General features: G+C 29.6%; 1 long non-coding RNA gene and 3 other non-coding genes across 4 annotated transcripts in view; 2 read left to right on the top strand and 2 right to left on the bottom strand.

Annotated features, from left to right (window-relative positions):
• LOC129619215 (uncharacterized) overlaps positions 1 to 25555 on the bottom strand; it is an 81467-nt gene that overhangs the window by 31609 nt on the left and 24303 nt on the right. The window contains exon 2 of the long non-coding RNA XR_008697850.1: positions 6854 to 6884. This is a non-coding gene — a long non-coding RNA (uncharacterized LOC129619215). The remainder of the gene's footprint in view (positions 1 to 6853; positions 6885 to 25555) is intronic.
• On the top strand, positions 7354 to 7427 carry Trnan-guu (transfer RNA asparagine (anticodon GUU)). Its single transcript has one exon. It is a non-coding gene; the product is annotated as a tRNA-Asn (tRNA).
• On the top strand, positions 8057 to 8128 carry Trnad-guc (transfer RNA aspartic acid (anticodon GUC)). The gene has a single exon. It is a non-coding gene; the product is annotated as a tRNA-Asp (tRNA).
• Trnar-acg (transfer RNA arginine (anticodon ACG)) lies at positions 19958 to 20030 on the bottom strand. Its single transcript has one exon. It is a non-coding gene; the product is annotated as a tRNA-Arg (tRNA).

Genomic DNA, 25555 nt, shown 5'->3' with positions numbered 1-25555 from the left:
ATGGGCAGGATTAGATGGGTTGTTTTCTCTTTCAGGCCCTTCAAATCTCCAGGTGATGACAGGATATATCCTGCATTTTTGCAGAGGGGTTTCCAACATATCGCCAGAGCACTGTTGGAAATTTTTCGTGCCAGCTATGCGTGGGGTTACATTTCTCAGCCATGGAGGGTGGCTAAAGTGACGTATATTCCGAAGGCGGATAAGCGACCAAGCAACCACCCAAGGTCTATCCGTCCAATCAGTCTTACTTCTTTTCTATTGAAAACAATGGGAAAAGTGATTAATAGATTTATAGGGGACGATGCACTGGGAAGCAATCACTTGCATGAATCTCAGTACGCCTATCAGTCGGGAAGGTCTACTGTACTCGCTCTGCAGAGTCTGGTGGGGGTCCTTGAAGACTCACTGGAAATGCGGGAGGTGGCAGTTTGCTCCTTACTTGATATAGAGGGAGCTTTTGACAACACCCCATGTCATGTCATCTGTGAGTCGTTGCACAAACGAGGAATTGATGCGACGACTAGCAGATGGGTTAGTCGGATGCTACAGGATAGGATTATTGAGTCCACCATAGCTGACGATGTACTCTTCATCTCCGCTGCAAAAGGGTGTCCGCAGGGCGGGGTTCTTTCACGGCGGGGTGTATATGCAACCCTTGACCCGTATTGCACGGTGTTCCAGGCCGAAATACATCCAATACAGATCTGTCTGTCAATTTAAAAAGGGGGTATAGAAACCGCACCATCTATGTGTTCTCGGACAGCAGAGCTGCACTGCTGGCGCTTCGTTCAGCTCAGGTTACATCCAAGTTGGTCTGGGGCTACCTTACTGCACTTATGTAATTGGAATCGGAGAACAGAGTCACGCTCATTTGGGTGCTGGGCCTTAGTGGCCATGCGGGCAACGAAATGGCCGATGGGATGGCGCGGAGGGGATCTGGGGCTGACTTTGTGCAGCCGCTGCCTTTGTGCGGTCTACCTTCTTCCGCCGTCGTGACCAGGCTTGCCTGCCTGTTCGCGACGGAATGCGGCCGTCACTGGCGGGACACGAAAAGGTGCCGTCATGCAAAAGTGTTTCTTTCGGCGTGCTTCAGCGGATTCACCGCAGAGTTGCTTTGGATGAGCCGGACCCGGATTCGCATTATAGCGAATTTCTTACAGCGGGGCACTGCCCAGTGAAGTACCCCTTCATAGGCTGGGGAAGTCAGGTTGCCCCCTGTGCAGATTTTGTGGGGGTGGCGATGAGACCGCCGTGCACATTCTCTGCGACTGTCCAGCACTGGCTGTTCGGCGCCGCAATTGTCTTCGACATCGATCCCTAAGTGTTCGGGAACTGTTGTCCAACTCCCTTAGGGATATCTCCCGCTTTGTGGTTGGGACGGGGATATTATAGGCGGGAGCTTTGGGAGGCTACAATAAGTCAAGGATGGCGGCGGTGGCTTGGGGGGTTACTCCTGTCCCACTCGGTTCCCTTAAAATCTACAATCTAAGGTCCGCAATAATCAAGGTTATTAAAATATTTCTTAAAAATTGTGTTTATAAAAAAAAAGCGAAATAATTAATAATGAATTTAATTTATTTTTCTATTTATTTTAAAATCGAACCACTTATATAGAGTAAAAGCTACACATTTTATTAACTAATTTTATTAACTACTTATACATATATTTTTATCCTTGAATATTCCTCACAATTCTGACCCTAAAATTAAATTGTAGAACAATAAAAACTTAATATTTATGTAAGTGATGTGTGTAGATGTGTATAATATGGAAAATAATAAAACCCTATTTTTGGTGTTAACTATTTTAAAACCCAAAATTTTTCTATTTTATGATATTTGCATATTATCCTTAAAAAAACACAAAAAAAAATCATCTATTAATTAACCGCAAAAAAACAAAAATCCTCATTTATCCCACATTTTCAACATAAAACATTTACATACTTACTGACATTAGTAACAAAAAAAGGGCAAAAAAGAAAATAGAAAATTCAAATTAATATCGTAAATATCCTTTTCTAGAAAAAATTCTTAAACATTCAACCTTAAAATATAAATTTTACTGTTTTCATATAAAAACAAATAAAAATATACGCAACCATAAATATCTAACTATAAATTTCATATACATACATCTATACATACTCCTTTACTTATTTTAAATAATATCCTTTTATACCTATGTACAAACAAGTTTTCCTTAACACGAGAAATACATACAAAAATATTTTACTCCTCTATTTTACTCACACCCTATTCGCACGTCATCACCCCTATCTCCGACGAAAAAAAAAGGCAAAGAAAAATAATTTTTCCTGCTCTATCAGTTTTCATTTTTTATTTATTAATTTTCTATTGCAGGTTTTCTTTTTTTTTTTTTGCTTGTTATTTTACTAAACAAAATTTCTTTACATTTAATTAAACGCCGACGACGACGACGACGACATCTCTATCACTACACCTTCCCCTACTCCTCCCTCCTTCCCACTACTCTTCAATTTATAATATAAAGCACTAGACGCAATATAAATATGTATACATATAAAGGATCGATAGGACCAGACAGACTATTAAAAATATAAAATAACAATAATAAAAAAAAAACAAAATCAGAAAAAAAAGGGTCTTTTTCTAAGGATATTTATACATACTTGTATAGAGTTGGCGAAAATAATAAAAAAAAAGAAAATTCATTTTTCGTTACATTTCCATTTCAAAGAGCACCAACGTAACAGAGACAAAAACAAAAAAATATTTTGCGTTCTTGTTATTTTTATGTGAGAACGATTTTTTGTTTCATTTAAAAAAGAAAACAAAAAACGTCAGAATTTTCTATATAATAAAAAGAAAAAGAAAGTAAAACGGAAAATAAAAAACACCACGACGGCATAAAAGGAAAATCAACAGAAAATTTTCTTCAATAAATAAAATGTCAAAAGTTAGGATAGGTTGAAGGGGGGGAAAAGCAGGGGATAAGGAAGAGGGTTCAACCTATTTATATAAAGTATAAGGTCTTCTTGCAAAACATTAAAAAGCACAGAAAAAGGAAAGAAAATAAAGAAAAAGTAAAAAAAAAAAGGAATTTCAAGAAAAATTCAACACACCTCCGTAATAGTTCTCATTTAAAGTTTGCTTGCTTACCCAGTAAACAAAAATTAGCAAGTATTACGAGTTAAAATGAACTAAATCTCAATTTCTAAAAACGTAGAGCGAATCCTACAGTCTATATATTTTTGTAAAGAAAACGATCAAAAACATTTCAGGCGATTTTAGTTATGCTCTAAACTTTGACAATTTGACTATAAAAATGAGTTTTTACAATCAGTTAAAAGCAGCTTTTCAGAATGTATGGAAGTTACTCGAATTTCCTTGGTAGAAAAAAACAAAAAAATTTCTGAAATTTTGGTGGTGTTTGCTTTATTAACTTTTGGTGTATTGCACGATACAAGATTAAATTAAAGTAGAATTCTACGTTGGTCAACCTTATATGTTCATACTGCAGAGGACTCCTTCAAGTGGTTACATGCCCCATTCTAGGTGTAGTAAATCCGTTAAAACATAAAAGAAAAATGAAAGATACTCTCTGCTTATATGGACAGTTGGTCTCTTCTACTGACCATCCAGGGCAGTAATATTATACTTTTCAATTAAACTGACTTCATTGGTTTACTGGGCTATTACTTATTTTTATTACTATGTATACGTATTTCTGTTATGTGCGTGTATGCATGATGATAATAAAAATAAGATAGAAAAAAAAGAAGAGGAAAAAAAGGAAAAATTATTATTCTTGCTCTTTCAAGCATACATTAATAAAATTATATTTTATTTTCTTTTGATTTTCTTTTGATTTTTGTAGCCTAAAAGCCTAAATTTTCCTCAAATGTTGCTCCTCATCGCTAGACGTTTACTTTAATTATACATACATATACATACTAACAAATTTTTATTACATATATGAAAGAATGTACGAATAAATTAAATATTGTATTTTTGTGTAAGTGCGGGTGCGTGTATATTTTAAAAATAACGTTATGAAATTGTGTAGATAGAGAGAAAGAGAATGAAAATAAAAAACACAAAAAATATATGTTCATCATTGTGTGTCCTTGTTTTTATCCTTGTTTTATCTTTTGCCATTTTGTTTTTACTATTCTCTCTAATTTTTTTTATTGCTTTTCGCAGTACACATTTTTTTCTTTCTTCCTTCTTAGTTAATAAATACACGTATACGTACGTACGTATACATAAATTAAGAATGTTAAAATGTACGTATATGTAGTTGTATATCAACTCTTTCCTCCCAATTACAAAAATATTTTAAAATTTTAGAGTTGTTTGAATTTTTGTCTGAAAAGTTTCTTCGTACCAACATGTAAATAATGCATAATGAGTGTTTATGTATATGTATATGCGTAAGGATATAACGTTATTGAATATAAATTTTGTATGAATATTTATGGCAACCACGTACGTATATTTTTATATTATATTCTGGTGTTTTGGGTAAATTTTTTTTAGTACTCACCAGAATATTAAATTGCGTATAGACATGTGCGTGCGTCAATGTCAATGATTATTATTTTTTGTACATGTACATAGCTGTATATCTATAGCTATGGATATACATTGTCGTTAGAACTATACGTTAGGCTCAATATACAAGTATATTTCATTTTTGTGTAATAGCCGTAATTTCTTTTTTTTTTACCAGAGATAGCGGTTCTTTTTTTGTGTATAAAAAATTTGATAATTTATTTTAAAAGCATACTTATGTATTATGTAAGGTTGTTTATTTTTTTTTTGTCTGTAAAACTAAGAAAGTAAAACCGAATAATAACAAAAAAGGTTATTTTGACAGAAGGAAGAATTTTTTATATTTTGGCTGTGCTCAATACTAAGTAAAACACCAACAGATGATAAAATTTCTTTTTAAAATCTACTATCAATAAAAACAAAGCAGCTTTTAGATCAAACAAGTTGCAATATAAACCTGAATTCCGCGATATTAAACCCACAGCATCCCTTATTTGGGTACAAGCTGGTCATTATACCTGATAAAACTTATGTGATGTAATATTAATTTATTACTAGAAAGAGGTTTAGCTTTCATGGGGGTCCAGAATTTGTGAGTTCCGGATATGAACCAGTCTTTCACCCCACAAATGAGGTAATTTTGTGCAAAAAATATAGAGGCTCCCATCTCCATTTACATTAGTACTATAACTAGGGCTCTGATAAATATTAGTAGAGCAGTTATCTACGGCTGCGAGGCTTCGATAGGGGTCATAAAGTCTCTTCAGAAACATTAAAGTCGTAGGTGAGCCACCGGCTTGCATTCACACAATAACTGCTCCATTGTTTGGTTCTTTTCTTGGCAAAGATGGCAGATCTCGTCGTTCGTCATATAAATTTTTTTTTAGATGGGTCATCGAGAGGCAATGCCCAAGTACTTCAACTAATAGCCTTAAATCTGGGCGACCAAGGGTTGCCAATTCTCGCCCATTCAGTTTTAAAAGACACACAAATTTTTTTTTGATTGAGATAGGCTCGTTAAATTGTTCCAATTATCAACGTTGTCCCGTTCTTTCAAACTATTCAGGGCGAGCCGGTGTTGCATTTCGCACCCCAAAGTATATCTCCGGTCCAATGGAAGGACTTATTTGCGTCTACGTCGCAGTGTCCTGGCACCCATATCGAACTTAGATTGTTATACCTAGCCAGAATGTTAAGGACACCATTATTCCATGTGGACCCCATTACATAAAACAAAAGGTACTCAAGATCGGCCCTATTGGGATCTTGCTCCTCCTGAGATTCTTTTTGATACACTCCAGAGCACACAATTCAATAGAAGCTTGAAATATTGAAGGACAAATACCCTCAAACAGATCCTTTAAAATTTTCAAAATTTTTAAAGACCTAAAATGTTATTTGTAGCAAAACGAAAAGGTAAAATTAAATTTATGGACCACAACCAAAATATCTGATCTATTAAAAAGCAATAAATTGCAACCCCCCTATATCTATTTAAAATGTAAATAAATTTAAAGTGAAATCTTTAGTGTCACTGCACCAATTTTATTTTTTAATTATTTAAAAATAATTTATTTATGTTGGCATTGACTGAAATAATGAAATTTTCTTGAAATTTTTAGACAAAATGTAAAAGATTTAATGAAATTTTTAAATAGAACGTTAATAAAATATTCGCAATGATTTATAAATAGAAATATTTATTTTTTTTTATTTTATTGATTGACTTTTAAATAAAGTATGTGGAATCGTGATTGAGAAGTGAGGTACTTTGACCTCATTTTATAATAGCTTTTATACTTATATACGTGGATGAGTATGCCTGAATATTCCACCTATCTGAAATATTTTAATTCATTATATTTATAGGCCTTTTCATAATCGCAATATATCACGATATATAGCGAAAACTGCAATATATTTAAGTTCATAAACAATGTTGCAATGCAATTGTGTTCATAAACCTTGCTAACTTATCAAAAAAAATATCTAAATTATCGCGACTACCTGAAGTATTTGTCCATCAAAATTATTCCAGGCGGTGTTTTGCTTGTGACTGTGATAGGAAAGACTTTGTGACTCTAATAGAAATCTTGTGGTGGCTGCTGTGTATCAGGCGCCTAGGTATGGGTCTAATGTATGTGGGAACGGGAATAGCAAATGATACTATGGGTGAGAAGGTTTTAAAAGGCTCGGTTGTCTAAGGGAAAAAAGTATTTGCTTTTTTTTGTTTAATTAAATAACAAGTAAATAACAAGAATTACTATCTTAGAATAAGAATTATTATATTAGAAATAAGTAAAAATATACTCACCGCTTATTATTTTCAATTAGTTTTTATTATCCTGAAAGAAGAGAGAAAAAATATTTTAATTTAAGTACATAAAATCTATAAAAACTTAAAATTAATTACTAAAATTGTGTTGTTTAATTAAAAAATGAAGTGAGAAAATTTATGCTTTGTTTTACTTAATCCCACACTCTCAAAATATTTATTTAGTATTAGCAAAAGGTTATTCTAAAACTGAAATATTTTATTTTTATTACAATCCTTGCGTATATCGATTCAATTTACCAATAAACTCAATTTATTTCAAATAGGATAATAAAATAACAAATGAAATAGAATCCTTAAAAAAGGATATTTCCTATGATTTAAAAATGGAAAAATGTGAAATTATTAAAAAAAATTTAACAAATTCAGAAATATCCTTTTTTTTATTTGCTTTACCATTAAATCCAATATTTACTTTCCAGTATTACAAAATAATGTACTCCATATTGAAATATGATTAAAGCAATAAATTTAAATATGCCTCCGTGGCGCAATCGGCTAGCGCGTTCGGCTGTTAACCGAAAGGTTGGTGGTTCGAGCCCACCCGGGGGCGCAACAATATTTTGTAATAATTTTTTTTTTTTTGTATTCTTTTACAAATTTTTTAATTTTCTTATTAAATTATAATTATTTAATTTTAAAATTAAATCTTATAAAATTTTCTTTTAACATGTATTGTAAATGTAAACATCAACTTGTTTTAGTTGCAATTTAACATTCATTTTTCATTCTACAAACACATTCTTTGATGAATCATATTTTTCATGTTTTCTCTTCTATACATAAGCAATTCATTATTTATTGAGTTATTCATTCATTCGTATTGAGTTTTGTGTATAGTAGAAACCACTTCAAAAATAAAGTAGGTAGATAGAGTACACACTGAGTTTGTTTTTCTCTCTTTCTCTTTCTGTTACACTAAATAAATATATGTAGATATCTACTGTTGAAATAAAAATTCTTTTTTATTTTCTTACTTCTTACTTACTTAATTTTGATTCTATTATTTTGATTTCATTTCATTTGGTTTATGTTTGATTGTTGAGCTTTGGTAAATGGTGAATATTTTTTTTTTAGTCTTTGATTGTTCTATTCTACGTTATTTTACTGATAATCTAATGTCTAACCTAAGATAATGTTGAATTTCATTTGATATTGAAAATATGTAATAAAATTTATATGTCCTCGGTAGTATAGTGGTCAGTATCCCCGCCTGTCACGCGGGAGACCGGGGTTCGATTCCCCGCCGGGGAGGATGCTTTTTTTTTTTTATTAAATTTATTTAATTTATTAATTAATTAACGGTTTTAATATACTACTTATAAAAAATATAATAAACGAGTAAATTGATTTTTTTTGCTGGTTCTGTGGTGAAATGACGAAAATGGTGGATGTTACGATGAACTTTCTCATTAAGTATTGAGCCACAGAAGAAGGAAGGAAGTCTTTGAATGGTTACGGTCTCGTAGCAAAAGAGTTGCGAAAAGTCGAACAAGATCCCGGAGTTTATGAGGAGAATATAGGGTTTCGAGGGAACGTTTGGGGTGTTATAAGTTGAAGGCGGCAGAATACATTCACTTCTTGGGTTGTGGTGTATTATTCCCCATGTAATCTAATCTAATCTCATCTAATCTGCTAAAACGGTTTGACTAAAACAATTTAAAGAAAAAGTCTACAATTATTCTATAAAAATTGCAATAAACAAAATAGAATAATTTATTGTTTATAAGGGAAGGGAGTCGTTTGGGATGTCGAAATGCCATAAATCAACTATTTTTATATTTTTCCGAATTTCACGGGAACTAGTTTGTGTCAATTATTGCACTTTTATTTGAGGCATATGATCGACTGTAATTTTGCATGCCATAAGTTATTCGAGAATATACATAAATATGTAAGGCCTTTAATGGGATAATCAAATACAATTAGTTCGAATTAAACATATAAGTAGGAACTAGGAATTTTGAAGACTTCTATTTATTATTATAGACCATAAACTATTAATTTAGACAATAGGTTTTAATCATAAACTAATAATCAAAATTTAATTTAGATTTTTTTTTTAATTTTTCACAATGATGCACGAATATATAATTATCTATCAATTTTTTTTGTACATTTATAGACAATATGCTTTTCAATGCAAGGTCATCGGAAACATTCAACCTTTTAACTATTATATAGTTAAAATGTTTATTATATTCAGTTGTTATTTGATTGCTCATCACAAACACAACAATTTGACATTTTATTAAAAGCTTTTTTGCTCTTTTTTTCCATTTCAATAAAATGCAGGAAAAGCCCCATACATATTGCAATACTATATTTTTTTATTTCTGTGTTTCTTGTGTCCCCAATCGCTACTGGAAATACATTCAACTTGAAACTTTTCATTAATATCTATTGAATGTTTATTATACTCTTATGAAAATGCATAAAAATTGCAAGTTTTTCTATGAACTTATACTACTATCCAGTGAAATGCGGTTATAGGGGAAAATTTAGATAAGTTGAATGAATGAATCAATGAATGTTGTGGCATCATCATCATCATCATTTCATTAAAAAAAGCTTTTCTAATTTCTCAGGGCATTGAATAGGCACATATACAAATTTAATAGAGAAAAAACAAAATGAAAAATAAATGTTTTGCCACAATGATCACCACAGGAAAAATTAGAAAACGGCATAAAAATAGAAGCAAAACTAAAAAAAAACAAAGAAAAAAAAATTTAAAAGTGCATTTTTTTTTTGTTTTGCAAAACTCGTGTACAAATCATTTTGAGCTTTCTGGCTAACAATGAATTTTATAAAAATAGAAAAAAAAAATGAAAACCCTATTAAGTAGTTTATAGAACCGTAATAATAATTTGCGGTATTATACATATACATATGATGTAGGTATAATCCGTTGATATAACAAAATGGTCGAATGCGACTAGAGTTTCGATTAATTTCCTTTATTAAAAATTTTGAGTTTGGAATATTATTTTGTAGTTTAGTCTCATTTGGAAAAGAGAACAAGAAAAATAAAAGTGACTTCCAAAGCACGTATTCTCCAGCGCTTGTCTTCCAAAGGTGGATGACCGCATTTTAAGCACATCTATGACTTGAGTCCGAGTTATTCAATGCGTATAACAAAAAATGCTTGGTACATATATGGACCTCGAAAAGATACACAACCTCCTAGGGCTTATCAGATATAACTCACATTTAAAGTAATGGTTTTTTGTTGCGAATAAAATATCTTGTAAGAAGGCGAACTTGGAAATGAATAATATAAAAGTCTTTACATATGCAAAGTCCTATATTATTAAACCCGGTCAAATGACTATTTAAAAATGCTCACATTTAACTGTAAAACTAAGGTTAAACTTTAAATGTTAGATTACTAAGCAGGTCCAATTGTTTAGTTTATAACACATCTCCGGGTTTTACTGTTTAAACGTCGATTACTTACATTTTAAATTTTCAAAACCGGATAGAATAATAACTTATATTATGCAAATATAAATTTCGTCATCAAAATTCACTATGATTAAAATCAAAGGAAATATCGATTGCCCCCATTTTTTTCTTCTTTTTTTACATTTGTTTATCATATTGCAAATGAACAACTGATGTTCAAAGACCGATTATTATTTTTATACGAGAAGTATTTAGAATGAAGGAAAATGCATTTATTTTTATTCAAATGAATTCAATGTACACAAAATAATGACACAAAAAAAAGCTGAACAAAAAACAGCAGAAAAAGTTCAAGGAATTGTAAGGCATTTTGTTTTCAAATTTTTTCTAATAATAGATGGTTCTAAATATGTTTCTATAATATAATGTCATACTTGTGTATATACGTATACAGTTGATTATGAACTTCAACTATGAGCATGCTCACTTATAATATCTATATATGCAGACATATACGTTTCCACATAATATTTAAATTAAATACTTTAAATAATGGGGCGATGATTATGAATTATTCTACTATAGTACAATATTGAAATAATAGAAAAATTTATATAAGTTAATAACAATGATGATAAGTAACATATGTGCATACTTGCATTAACTTATAAGTACAATCGTTTGTAATTTACTAGTACGTCAGCTTGAAAAATAATTTTGTTTATTTTTATTAAATGGTAGGGACATTATTTGAGTTTATTTCAGTAATTTGTGTTTTGATGATTTTTGTAAATTTCAACTTAAGTTAATGATAAATTACTAGTTTTTAGTTATTATTAAAAATATTATTCTTAAACAAATTTATAATTTAACACGAGTGATGTAATTGCCACAGGATGAAATAACTCCCATATGTTAGTATCTGTTGAGACAACGTCAATACAGATGAATACGTTTATAGATGCGTGTCAAAATTATTAACCGGACCACTGTCGCCATCAACGCTCACTCTAATGTCCCATTAAACTAAAGGCTGTGCATCACACCAGTATAATACACACAAAGACAATAATCTGCCGAAGCCCTATTCCTCAAAATTTAAGGTACCGAGAATTTGAATATCCAGAATATGCTCGCTTCCTTCTATTAATGAAAAAGTCTGTGCAAACAGTTCGTAATCAATTCTTCCACATTTATGCATATGATAATTGAGTTCGCAGTAGATGTTGAAAAAGACTTTTTGGATCATTTTTTTGTCTACCTTCTTCTTGGTACATGAGAAATCGATTATCTGTTTCTCATAAAAAGGCTTTCATAGAATTTTAACAGGGCGTAAAAAGGCTCCGATCTCATAAACCACATAATCATCCTATTACTAGTGATTAGAACTCTGGTTCCCTGGCTGCTGAACAAACATATATTTTCTGTGAAATTTCTACTATACACACAGATATTATAGGCACAGCCCCTAAATTGTTGCCTGATATACGGTTGTTTTGTATTCTAGATAGCTTAAGAAATGAATACTGACGTTCTCCCCATGTACTATTTGAGTAAGGTTCACTTTGGCTGCCGTTTCAGTTACGCCCGCTTTAGCTGCCACTTATTTTTGTAAGAGGAAATTATTCTGAATGGGTAACGGAAGTTAAATCTAAACAAGTATTTATCCGTGCTCCGGGTTTAACTTTCCCTATTGGTGGTTAAGTGCACATTGTCGACACTGCTGACAAAATGTTGTCAACAGTAACAAACTTTACTTTTTAAATACAAATATATGAATGATACCGTTCACATTCATGTCGGTTGCGATGCTAGAAAAAAACTCCTATATATATTAAATTTACAACAATGTAACTCTTTATACATAAACTTATTGTAACATTTGTAGAGATTTCTTTTTTAAATTTAATCATTTTTCTGTGTAATAATAACTGAATCATTTTTCTATGTTATTTGAATTTGCTATATTAATTTTAAAATAAATTTTTTTTTAGTATAATGACTATATTTGGTGATTTAGTTGGAATACAATGCGATCTTTCGGTTGCCAAAATAAATTCATATACTTATTATATTTAGAATATAGTCTTAGGCAGAAGTGTTTAGTGTTTTTATAATATTTATAATTAAAAGAAATTTCCTCAGAGTAATAAGTATAATACGGTTGACTATTTTGAGTTCTAACAATGTACTTTCATTTAATATTTTAATGTCAACAAAATTTAATAATATTTTTGTTAACCTTTGTCATTTGCTGATTTCCTCCATGCATGGTACAAAGGAATGTGTGCATAGCCTCCAAAATTCATTTATTAAAAAATTTACTGTATGTGGCCGTGTAGGACAATAACTAAACATAAACCATTTTTCGTACTTGTACTTAAATGCACTGAAAATAATTCATGAACTCGTAAATCTAAAAATATTAAATGGGGTAATTGCCTTTTTTTCTTATAATTTTGCCTTTTTATTTATACGTAAAATATACAAATAATAATTTTCTTTTTGTCCTTGAAATTAATCATATTAAAATATTTTGCAGATATGAATTGCGCGCCCCTTAAGCACTACTATTCTAAAAAAAAAATAAATTCTTGAATAAATTCTTAAATGCATACAAAATTATAAAATACAAAGAAATACCAAAAAAATTTATTTAGGAAAAATTCGAGTCGGCGAAAATTAAACAAACAGAAACAAAAAAAAAATCAAAATTTATCACTTGTAATAAAAATTGTTGTTTTTATTGTACAATTGCACATTTTTATTGTCATCTTATCCCATTTTAATTTCCCACTTTTTCATATTTTCTTTATTTATTTTTAACAAATCTATTTAAATTAGTTTATATATGTATGTAGAATATACAAAATGACCGACACCATCTGGTAGAATTTTCGATGAAATTCATTTAAAAAAATTTTTAACGTTTTACGGAAAAAAAAGTACCACAAATTAAATTCAAAATAGAAAAAAAAATTTTTTTAATGGCCTCAATATTTAAACCGGATTCCTTATGTCATCATTTTGTGGTCCAAAAATTTAATTTATAATATAGTGAAATGAATTCAGATTTTTTTTTTTGCAATTTCTACAAAAAAAAAATAGCTTTAATACTAATTTTTTAATATTAAAAAAAAGCTTTTACAAATTCTAGGCCAAATTATCATATACAAATGTATGTATGTATAGAAAATGTGACAAACTGTTATTTATTATCCGTACATACGAAAGTTTAGTGCCACAGATTTGAAAGCAAATTTATTTTACACACAGTATATCGGAGTCTATCAGAGATGTAATTGCCGAGATTTCAAAGTAAATTTAGTTTTGAAATCGTTGATGATTGCCAAAGAGAAAAATAACAATATATGAAGAACGTAATGGGACGCACGCATCAAAGTAATGTTGATCATGCGAACACCCTTCGAATAATAGTCGAACAGTTAATAAAGTTCAAAATACCTCAGAATTCAGAATACTATACATGCTCTTCATCGAATACAAGAAGGCTTTTAACATTATTAATGGCGATGCAATATGTAAAGCACTAAAAGATAGGCGGAAGACAGCCCTAGACAAAACAATCCATATGATCTTAGAACTCTACGAAGAAGTCAAGCTCGCGATAGTATATACAAAAGAAGTAAGTGAGTCATTTATTACCCGAACAGGAATCAAGAAGTTGCCCAGTTTCACCGCTACTCTTCACAATCTTACTATGCAACATACAACAAGTCATTGGCTCCCAGAAGGGGTATAATCAGGAATATCAGCCAAAACTTATTAGATCTGGATTACGCGTATGATATCTGTCTCCTCTCTCACAAGATCAGTGATATGCAGAGTGAATTAAACCATCTTGAACAACTTGCTATGGCATGTGAGTCTAGAAAAAAGCATTTCTCTATATTTATATTATTGAAGGGATGAAAATAAACTACTAGCACAATCAATTTGGAACTCAATAGTTCATCAACAACAAATAAAGTTCATCAGTGACTTCTGCTAATTGCAGAGCATCATAACACCTAAAGCATGGCCCAAGTAGATGTAGAAAACAGAATGTAGAAAGCAAGAGCAGCGTTTGGCAGGCTTCAACCGATATTCAGAAGCAGCCAGATATCTTAGCCTTAGAATATTCCAGGATCAAATTGGTTCTGTTGTACGGCAACGAAACTTGGCTAACATTAAAATTTGTTCTTCAATATGCCTCAAATCATTGAAAATCTCATAACTTTTTTAATTCGGTAACATGATTTTTTTTTTGTGATTTACTAAAGTTTTTCAGAATTTAGAAACAGAACCCTCCAAAACTTGTCACTTATTTCCATGTACTCAGTATCAATATATATAAAAAAGAAAAAATTGCATCTCTGTTACTAATTTTCAAAAATTTTTTATATAAAAATGAAAAACGTGTATTCTTCCAAATTGTACGTGTATAATGAACTGCAACTACATGTCAGAAATTTACCGAAAACAAAATATGTATATAAATTAAACTATAAAGATATTGAGAGGGCGAATAAAATTTCGAAAAGTATGTATAAAAAAAAAAACAAAAAAGTGACCCAAATTTTTTTTTAATTAAGAAATCAAAACAGAACGCCAATTTTTCTCAATGAATGAATGAAGATATAAGAGTAAGTAGATGTGATATGAAAATTGCGCGAGGCACTTTGCGATTCACTCAACGGTACAATAAATTTGCGTCAATTTAAAATCGCCATTTTTAAAGGAATTTCTTGCTTTTTTTTGCTTTTTTTCTTTTGCTTCGTGTTGTCACTTTTTTTTTTTGCATATTTGCTTTTTGCTTAAAAGATTTGTACATGGGGAACAAATTCATTTTAATTAATCGCATAAATTAATTTAATTTGTAGATTTAAAAGAATATTTCACAATCGATAATTATGAATGTATGTACAGAAGAATGTTTTTTTAACACTTTAGAATGTACAGTATGTTTTTTTAACACTTTCATTTTTATAATAACATTTTTATTACAATTGTTAATTTATTTTAGGAATAGCTACACTTACCAATTTTGATAAATTAAGATTTATTATTGCATAACTATAGGGCAATTTATCATGGCTTTTATTTAAAATGCGGAAAGTACGAAAGGGTTGGTTGGTTGACGTAGCAGGTTCACTTCACTATAATTGGGACAAGCACTAGCGAAATGCCTAGTGCTTTGCTTAGGTATCTCCAGTCAGCATAATGTATTCGATGTCTTTTCTTTTTCTAGAAAGAGCTGCTAAGAAATTAAAATTTAAGTTTGAGAATTTGAATTTTGAGTTTCTTTAGAAACTTTAGTTTTCATTGGAATACTTTATTTTGAATTTTATGACTTTGGATAACAAGTTGTCAAAATAAAAAATTTAAAAGAACAAAGCCCAATGATTTTTAGTACTCGTTTCATATAATCAGATTTGGACGATGACTACCACAACTTTGAAAATATTGAACCTTTTAAAAGTTGAAAATAATTTTTTTTTATGAGTTTTTGTTCTTTTGAAAAATTCTTTTTTTTTATAATTAAAGTCAACAGAAAATACTAAAAAATTGTTATGGTTGTGTGGTAAAAATTATCATAAATTTTTTGATACTTTTTTTTATGCTTTTCACATTTTCTTTTTTTTTTTTTTAATTTTTCCTTTAAAGAAGTTTTATTTTTTCTTTTGTGTTGCATTATTTTTTACTAAAGAGCTTCCATTAATATTTTTTAAGCCCTTTATTAAAGTCATAATATTATGTTCTAATACATACATACATATTAACATATAATATAGATATTTATGTATGCATATACATAATCCTTATTCAAATGTTTCTAATGAACGTAGCCGGCCAACTCTTAGAAAAACATAGCAAAATAAAAATGTATGCAAAGAAAATTTTCAAAGGAATTTTAATTATGGATTTTAGTTAAAAAAAAAAATAATTTTTTTAAGGTTTTCATTAAGGTTTAAAATTGTTTACAGTGCTTATTTTGTGCTTTATTAAATTTATGGTACTTATTAAATAACAAACACTAACAATGATTTTAAATAATTTTTAATCTTATGTAACTAAGGCTATCCGAGCGACAAAGTAGAGGACTCCACTCATGTCCTATTCGAGTGTGATGGCTTGGCCCGCTCTAGATGCAGATTTCTCGGGGCCTTGGACTTGGATTCTTATGAATCATTGTGCATGGTGGGCCTATTAAAATTTATCGGGAGCCTGTATGTTGAGTTCTAATAAATCGGCGTGGGGATGCACAAAAGACCTGTGTGGTCGAGGTGCTGATTAAATTCACCCCACACATAACATAACTAAGGCTGCGATTTTTTGACAATTCATAATAGTAAAACATAAGAACTATAAAAACGAAACATAATTCCAATGCGGCGAATGGTTCGAATTCTTAGTTATAGCCTTTATAAATAGACTTGATGTTGTGTAAGGTCTTATTACGCGGAAGCAATTAAATTTTTTTTTTAATAATAACCAAAATTTTGATTAAGCATGTCAGGTCTAGTCTTTTTTTTCGTAATGTTGATATAGGTCATATTGAGGCAATGCCTGTCGTTTGTTTTACTCTTCGTGATATGGATTGGTCGGATCCATTAAGTTGCCCCGGTTTTATTAATATTTGATTAATGCTACTAAAATTATTTTTCCTGCACCTTTCTCTTTCCATGTATAAATGATGACGATATTATTTCTAGTAACTGGGAGCTAAGTTTGTCGGCTAAGTTACGTTTTTTGCTATACTAAATTCTTGTGCTAAGCAGTCGTGCGATATAACAATAGTTGATATGAAGTAAGAAATTCTATAACTTATGTCAGTAATAGATCGCATACTCTTAACTACTCAAACAAATTTTCAGTCACATTTAAAATATACGAGTAAGTACCTTCATTTAAAATATCGGCAATATTAACTTTTATTTAAATATTATGCGAAAGAAATTTTTATATAAGGTGTGCATTTTATTAATTAGTCGAGGTAATGGAAATTATTTTTAAATTATGATGAATTTTTCATAATTGTTAAAGAATCGTTTACATTAATTAATTATGATGAACTCATAACTAAATTCTTTACATAAATTTTAATAAAATCGAAAAGCTAGTTACAAAGAGCAAAATTAATTTAATAAATATTCATCTTGCATGTACATACATACGTATATATTTAAACTAATATTAATTTAAGAGTGGGGTTTGTGATTTAACAAAACAAAACAAAGAGAAACAGAGAAAAAAAAAATATTTTCAAAATAAATAAAAATTTATTGCATACTTATGACATTTAATTTGCCCATTTAAATTTATAAAAATTTATATTGATGTTATATACAGAATAAACAGTTGATTAATATTAAAATCGGACGATGATTCAATATTTTTATTGAATAAATTTCAGTTATAAGAACCATATTAATATAGAATGAATTAAAAACGAGAAATAGCAGTATGAACAGCATATTCCGCGAATTTTCGATTCGCTACGCCATAAATCGTACGGTTTGCTATACGTCATATTCATGGCATGATTAATATCGTGGTTTCAAAGATTTTTCTTTGTCTATGTGTCCTTTGGAAACTTGCTGATTTTCTGATCGAGAGGACTATAGCCCAGATTGATGAATATTCTTTTGACTAGTTACTTAACTACCACTGTATCAGGCTCTTCAACAGGATTATCATTGGGGATTGTCCTGATCACTATTAGGCGATTAGGAGGTTGATTATAGTCGGCGTATGTTTTTATTCGTACTTGCAACTTCTAATTTCTAAGTTGAACTCTAATGAAGTCCTATTCAATCCTTACAACCGTCATTGTTCATCATCAAAACTATATTGATTTGTACAATACATACATCCCAGTATGTATTCCCGAAAACAATAAAAAAAAAAGTCACTCCCATGTTAAAAACTATAAAATTTAATATTTTAAATTGGAATTTTTTCTAAAATTTCTCAATCAATCCCCCTTTTTATGAATGTATATATTTTAATACTATTTTATACATATGTATGTCTGTAAGTATATACTTCTTCTACACTGCAATTAAATATTGAAAATGATTCTACTATTGCGTTTTTAGTTCATTTGCCTTAGAAATTCACTTACGATGAGTGTTTTCGTATAAAAATAACAAAAAGTATTTCAAGATTTTTCGGCTTTTACTTTCTAGTTTGATTTTTTTTTCTAAAAATTCGCAAAAAAAAAATCACATTCTTTTAAGAAATCATTTTGAATACTTACTTCTCTCTCTCTTTTTTGAAAATGCTATAAATCACGCGGCACATCCGTTGAATAAATGTAATGAAACAAATCTCCACATTGACCCCTTCATTACCACAAAATTTTCAATTTCAAATAACTTTACATAAGTTAACATATATGTGTTTGTGTAAATCAAAAACGAAAGCACGAAAAATATGTTCTTTTTTGCTAAATTAAAAATTCTTAAGAAATTGCAAAATAACCAACAACGAACGAACGGACCAAACCAGACATTTTTCTTCTATGTCGATCCGCTAGGTATTATTGTTGTCTTTCATTTCTTATTTTTTTTGTTTTCTTCTTTTGTTGTGTGTTTATTTCCGTCCTAAAATAGGCATTAAATTGGAAATGGTGCCAGAAAAATTGAATGCAATTTTTTAATAGATACAAAACAAAAAAAACTTCATTTTTATTTCATTTTTCTAAATGAATTTTACGATGGTAATGAATTAGCGGCGGCGCGGCACAACCGAAAGTTTGTATATGAGAACGAGACAAGTTCAAATGTAATGAATACTTTTTTTTAAAGACAATTTTTATTTTTGCCTCTTTCTGTTTTTTTTTGTTTTTATTAAGGGAGGACGCATTTAAGCAGCGGACGCAAGCGTTTGTCAATTTAAAATTTTAATAGTATTGTTGCAAGTAAATGATCTTCTTTGGTGGTTGTTCAAATATAAAATTGAATTTTTTTAAAATTAAAATTTATTTCTTTTTTTTTACAAACTTCTTTCATTTGTTTGTTTGTTTTTTTTTTTTATTTAAAGAAAAAACAATCAAATAAATTAAAATATTCAACTATAATGTTGTGATTTGTTTGCAAATTTGAATTTGTGTGGCTGATATATGCCAATGTAGCTAATATCATACAAATGTATACATTTATGTAAATCTATTTCAAGAAAATTTTAAAAATACTTACAAAAAAATTGTCGAGACAACATGAAAGTAAAAAGGCTTGCGTGTTTTTTCATTTTACTTTCTGACCGTTGTGACCAAAAAAAAAAATTTTCAATATAAATTTATTTTGTAGAAATCGAAAGGAAATTCAAAATAAAATGACTAAGAAATAAACGAACAAAAGGCAACATATCAGTAAATTTGAACTTTTAATAATTCGGTGAGAATATTTTTCTTTAGGAAGAACAAATGCATTAGGGACCTAGGAAATAAATTTTGCACTTTAGACTACTTTGAACATTTTAAAGTCCCCATTTAATTTAATGCCAATTTCACTATTTTACTGCATAATTTCTTAATTATTTGCGCCATAAAAATTAATTTTCAAATATTCTTTTCATTAATAATTATTTTGTGGAGCAACCTACTTCTAACATGTGATCACATTCACTATTCAAAGCTTAAAAATATAAAAAAAAAAATTTTTTTTGTAGCGATCCTGCCAGGAGTCGAACCTGGAATCTTCTGATCCGTAGTCAGACGCGTTATCCATTGCGCCACAGGACCCTTATCCAAACAAGAATCATATGATTAATTTATAATCACTTGCTTGTGGTACATTAAATAAATTACAAATACAACATGTTGACCGGTTTTAAAAAAAAATAAAATTTAAATATTTATTTTAATTTTTTATAAAAATTTGCATAAAATTATTTTGTGTCTAATGAAAAATATTTATGTACAAATGTAAACATATTCATAGAAAAGTATATAAAGTCGTACAAACATACATAATTTTATTTATACTAATAAATACTACAATATAGTTGCCAAGGTTTTAAATATTATTTACTATGTTCTATAGAAATAATTTTAAAGTTCTTAAAATTTATAATTCAACATTCAAGATTTTAAAGAAAAATTTTAGTATTAAATCGTTATACCAAAATCACAGTAAAGGTATATAATCGGATATTTTAAAGCTAATCTTGTTTTATAATATTGAAATTTTTGTATTATGAATGGTGTACGCTGATCCGGACATATATTAATGATGATAGTACATGCAGTGATCTGGAAATTTCTAATGTTACAGAGGCGGGGCCGAAACTAAAAATAAACAAAAATAATAAAATTCGTTTGTTCCAATACACCAAATGAGGGGGTTAGCCTGATGGACAACAAATGACCAAAGCTCTTTCGCATGCATACCCACGAATTCGATACATGCATTGATGTAAGGATTCCTAATGTTGCAGAGACACGGCCACAACTAAAAAACAAAAAAAAAATGTAAAATTCGTTTGTTCCAATACATCAAATGAGGAGGTAAGTCTGATTGACCATAAACGACCAACGCTTTCCTGCACATTTATCCGCGATTGCGATACATTTATTGATCTGAGGATTCCTAATATTACACAGGCGCGGCCGAAACTAAAAAACTAACAAAAAATGTAAAATAAGTTTGTTCCAATACATCAAATGAGGTGGTTAGCCTGATAGACAACAAATGACCAAAGCTCTTTCGCATGCATACCCATGAATTCGATACATGCATTGATCTAAGGATTCCTAATGTTGCAGAGACACGGCCACAACTAGAAAACAAAAAAATATGTAAAATTCGTTTGTTCCCATACATCAAATGAGGTGGTAAGTCTGACTGACCATAAACGGCCAACGCTTTCCCGCACATTTATCCACGATTGCGATACATTTATTGATCTCAGGATTCCTAATGTTACAGAGGCGCGGCCGAAACTAAAAACAAACAAAACTAATACAATTCGTTTGTTCCAATACATCAATTGAGGTGGTTAGCCTGATTGACGATAAATGGCCAACGCTCCCTCGCATGTATATCCACAAACGCGAGACATGCACTGATCTAAGAATTCCAAATATTACGGAGACACGGCCGTCACAAAAAAACAAACGCAAAATTATAAAATTTGTTTCTTCCAATACATCAAATGAGGTGGTTAGCCTGATTGACAATGAATGGCCAACGCTCCCTTGCAGGTATATCCACGAATTTGATACATACATTGATTTAAGGATTCGTAATGTTATGGAGACACGGCCGCAACTAAAAAATAAACAAAAAATTATAAAATTCGTTTGTTCCAATACGTCAACTGAAGTGGTTAGCCTGATGGAAAACAAATGGCCAACGCTCCCTCGCATGTATATCCACGAATGCGAGACATGCACTGATCTAAGAATTCCTAATGTTACAGAGACACGGCCGCAACTAAAAAACTAACAAAAACTGTAAAATTGGTTTGTTCCAATACATCAAATGAGGTGGTAAGTCTGATTAACCATAAATGGCCAACACTCCTCCGCATATATATCCACGAATGCTATACATTTATTGATCTGAGGATTCCTAATGTTACAGAAACACGGCCGCAACTAAAAAGCAATAAAAAGTTATAAAATTTGTTTCTTCCAATACATCAATTGAGGTGGTTAGCCTGATTGACAATGAATGGCCTACATTCCCCCGCATGTATATCCACGAATGCAATACATGCACTGATCTAAGGATTCCTAATGTTACAGAGACACGGCCGCAACTAAAAAACAAACAAAAATTATAAAATGCGTTTGTTTCAATACATTAAATGAGGTGGTCAGCCTGAATGGCAATAAAACTTAGTCAGAAATATAACGTTACTCCTTAATTGTTATTTTATTAATTGTTATTTGTTTTTGCCAACTTTTTTATCTGTTAAAATCTCCGCAGATTTTCACTTTCAAGAAAGAAAAGAAAAGACTTGATATGGCAACGCTTTAAGAACCCACTTTTCAAGTTTTTCTTGTTTTTAATTTTTGTTTCTTAAATACGCACTAATTATTTTTAAGATTCACATAATTTACATAATTTAAATGTTATATGCTGCTATAAGTACAAACATACATACATATATGACAATATTGTTTTGTTTCGTGACAATTTTTGAGAAACTTGTGTAGCGTACTATTCGTATAGAGGTAGATACCAAAATAATATGTCTTTAAGTTCATTAGGATTTTAAAAAGTAAATTTTTTCTTTTATAATTTTTGAATAGTTTTTTAAAATTTATGTTTGGTTTTATTAACACCTACACGTCTATATAGATTTTCTTCGTGTATAACATATGACCATATAATATTTAGGTGTATACGTAAATAATATTTTTTAGTTATATGAGAGTTTAATTATTGCTCGCCTAAATATAAAAGGTTATATGCCAAGGAAAGGAACTTTTTCATTATTGAGAAATTTACAAAAACGATTCCAAGATTGCGCCAATTTGTGCAAGTGATAACTCAGTCTCGAAATTCATTAGAATTAGAAGAGCAATTAGACATGGAATATGTATTTAGATAGAAGTTAGAGAACTGTCTCTTATTATTCGTAGCTCACTCACACCTATTTTCTATCTTTTCCAATTTTAAGTATAGTAAATGTTATGACAAATTAAACTTTTCATTCCACGTCTCTGTACTTTTCTACGACATATTTATGTAAGTACCTCGTGTAGGCATTCAGATATTATGAAAATTGGAAAGAGAAAAAAAATCGCATGTTTTTGGTTATAAATATTTCGTGTAATTTTTATTAATTACCACGAAAGAACGAAATTGTAAATAAAATTTTTTTTTAATCATTAAAAACTTGTCTATTATCTATTTTGTATTACAGTTTTCAATTTAACTATTTTAAATATTAAACCTTAAAAACTAAGGTAAAGTATTGATATACAGTATGTATTTGATATACACAATTCCATGTGTACATGTATAATTTATTAAGTATGACAAATAATCAAGATGAGAGTGGAAGCCATCTAAGCGACAGCAACTATAAAGATATTTACACATAGCTCTAGAAAAGTATTTTTATTACGCGATTTTACTTTTTCTATTTTCGTTTACCAGCTTTCGTATTTTTCTTGTTGCTTTTTTTTTTGCTTTTAGCTATTTCATTCAATCGTTTTTGATATTAGTACGAATCGTAATTCGCTACTGTTCTTCTGTGTGCTAAATAAAGTTATCAACAGAGGTCGCAAATATTTTATATTAGTTTTTACAGTATATATATAATATTATAGCTAATGCACTAACACAATAATATATATATATATATATATATATATATTACATATGTGTGTGCATACAATTAAGTAAATTATACATTTACTTGCTTTATTAGAATTAGAGAGCTAGTAGTGAAGTAATACAATATTGCTATACTTAAGTATAATATTTTAAATAAGTAGTTCGATGAACTCGATAAAGCGGAACACATTTCATAACACGCGACTATATTAACAAGCGCGAAAAATAAAAAAAAAAAATAGAAAATTAAAAATATTCTATTTTTTTCTATTTATTTATTATTAATATTTTTTCTGTTTTTTGTTTAAATTGAAATCACTGAGGATTTCGCTTTTGATGTATGTATGTAAGTAGGTTTTTTAAAGCAAATAAAACACTGACATTTTTATTTGTATACTTAGAAATAAAATAATAAATAGAAAAAAAAAATATATTCAAATTTTGACATTTTCCATTTTGCTGATACAAAGGCAAACGGGCAAAACTCAACAACAAAATATATTTGCAAGTTGCTGACGGTATTTGAAGTAATAAAACAATGATAAGCAAATTAGAAGTGAATGACAAGGGGGATAAAGAGCCAGAAACACTATATTAAATATTAAAAATAGAATATGAAAAGAAAACGTTCTTGGATTGCTTTACTACTGGTTATCTTTTAAATAAAATTGAGAGAAGGAAATTCTAGGTAAATAGAACAATATAATTATGTAAGTAAATGTTTAAAGTTCAGTTTCATAAGTCAAGTGATGAATAATATGAAAAGAAAGAAAATGTTTGATAAATTCTATTTTTTGTCAAATGACTTTTCCGTTTGGAATTTTGATATTCCCCTTATTATTTGTATGTATGGATGTATAAAAAATTGAACAATATTTTTTCTGCTTGCTTTATATTTGTAGGCTTTTCGAGTTTGAATCGTACAGACGAGCTATTAATTTGTTTGTTTTTGTAACGATTTGTTTATTAAATCCGTTGATATTAGCTTTATTTCCGTAAATTTGGATATTATGAATTTTTTGTTTAAATTTTGATGTAATATTTCTCTCTGTGATTGAGACTAGAAGTGAAAAAACAGCAAATAAAGTACCTGGCTACATCAATAAATAAAACAATATAGCACATGACTCCTTCCTGTGCACATACATTTTATACATGCAAATGTACATATGTATGCATATTTAATGTATTCATTTAAAATGTAAATGGATAAAGACTCCAACTAAAAATACTGCCATAGGTTCTAATTATTATTACGTGAAATCCAAAAGGTATAAAAATTGTAAATTGGCCATTTGAAATTCAATGTCGTTCGTCTGGTTTATTTATGCTTGTTACACCACCTATGTATTAACGTGGCAAAGTACGATATTTTTTTGTTTTTGATAATCAGCCTTAAATACATTAATAATGATAAAGGAAGAAAATAAAAACAAGTGAAAAAAAATATAACGAAAATTCTTCTTTTAATTCTTCTCTTTTATTTTTGAATTTTTCAATTACTGCTATTCGTTTTTTTTTTTAAACTACTCTACTCTATATACTAGAATGATTTTTTCCAGACATTAAAATCCTACCCTATCCCAAGGGAAGCCAAGTTAAGGTCTTTTTTGTAATTTAAAAACAAAATTATTTTTTTTTTGTTTATTTTTTTAATTGTGAAGCACAGTACTCTTTATATAGCTCTGCCATTATTATTATTGTTCTTGTTATTGCTGTTGTTGTTTTTGTATTTTTTTTTGTTATTATTGCCGTTGTTTGTCTGGTTATCGTTGTCAGTTTTATTAAAATGTGTAATATGACACGACAACGACGACGACAACACGGTATATTCCAACTTAAATAAGATCAGTGTTGTTTGTTGCTTTTTATGTTATTTTATTTTGTACTTATAGGTATAATTCGGTACACATATTTTTTTTTTAAATTCTCTTTACAACCGGACTTTTGTTTAAAAAAAAAATAAAGAACGAAT

This window comes from Condylostylus longicornis, unplaced genomic scaffold (assembly GCF_029603195.1).
Source record: "Condylostylus longicornis isolate FDR11 unplaced genomic scaffold, ASM2960319v2 ptg000011l, whole genome shotgun sequence".
NCBI classification, from domain to species: Eukaryota; Metazoa; Arthropoda; class Insecta; order Diptera; family Dolichopodidae; genus Condylostylus; species Condylostylus longicornis.
The sequence above is the reverse complement of the archived record's forward strand: the minus strand, read 5'-3'. Positions and strand labels throughout refer to the sequence as shown.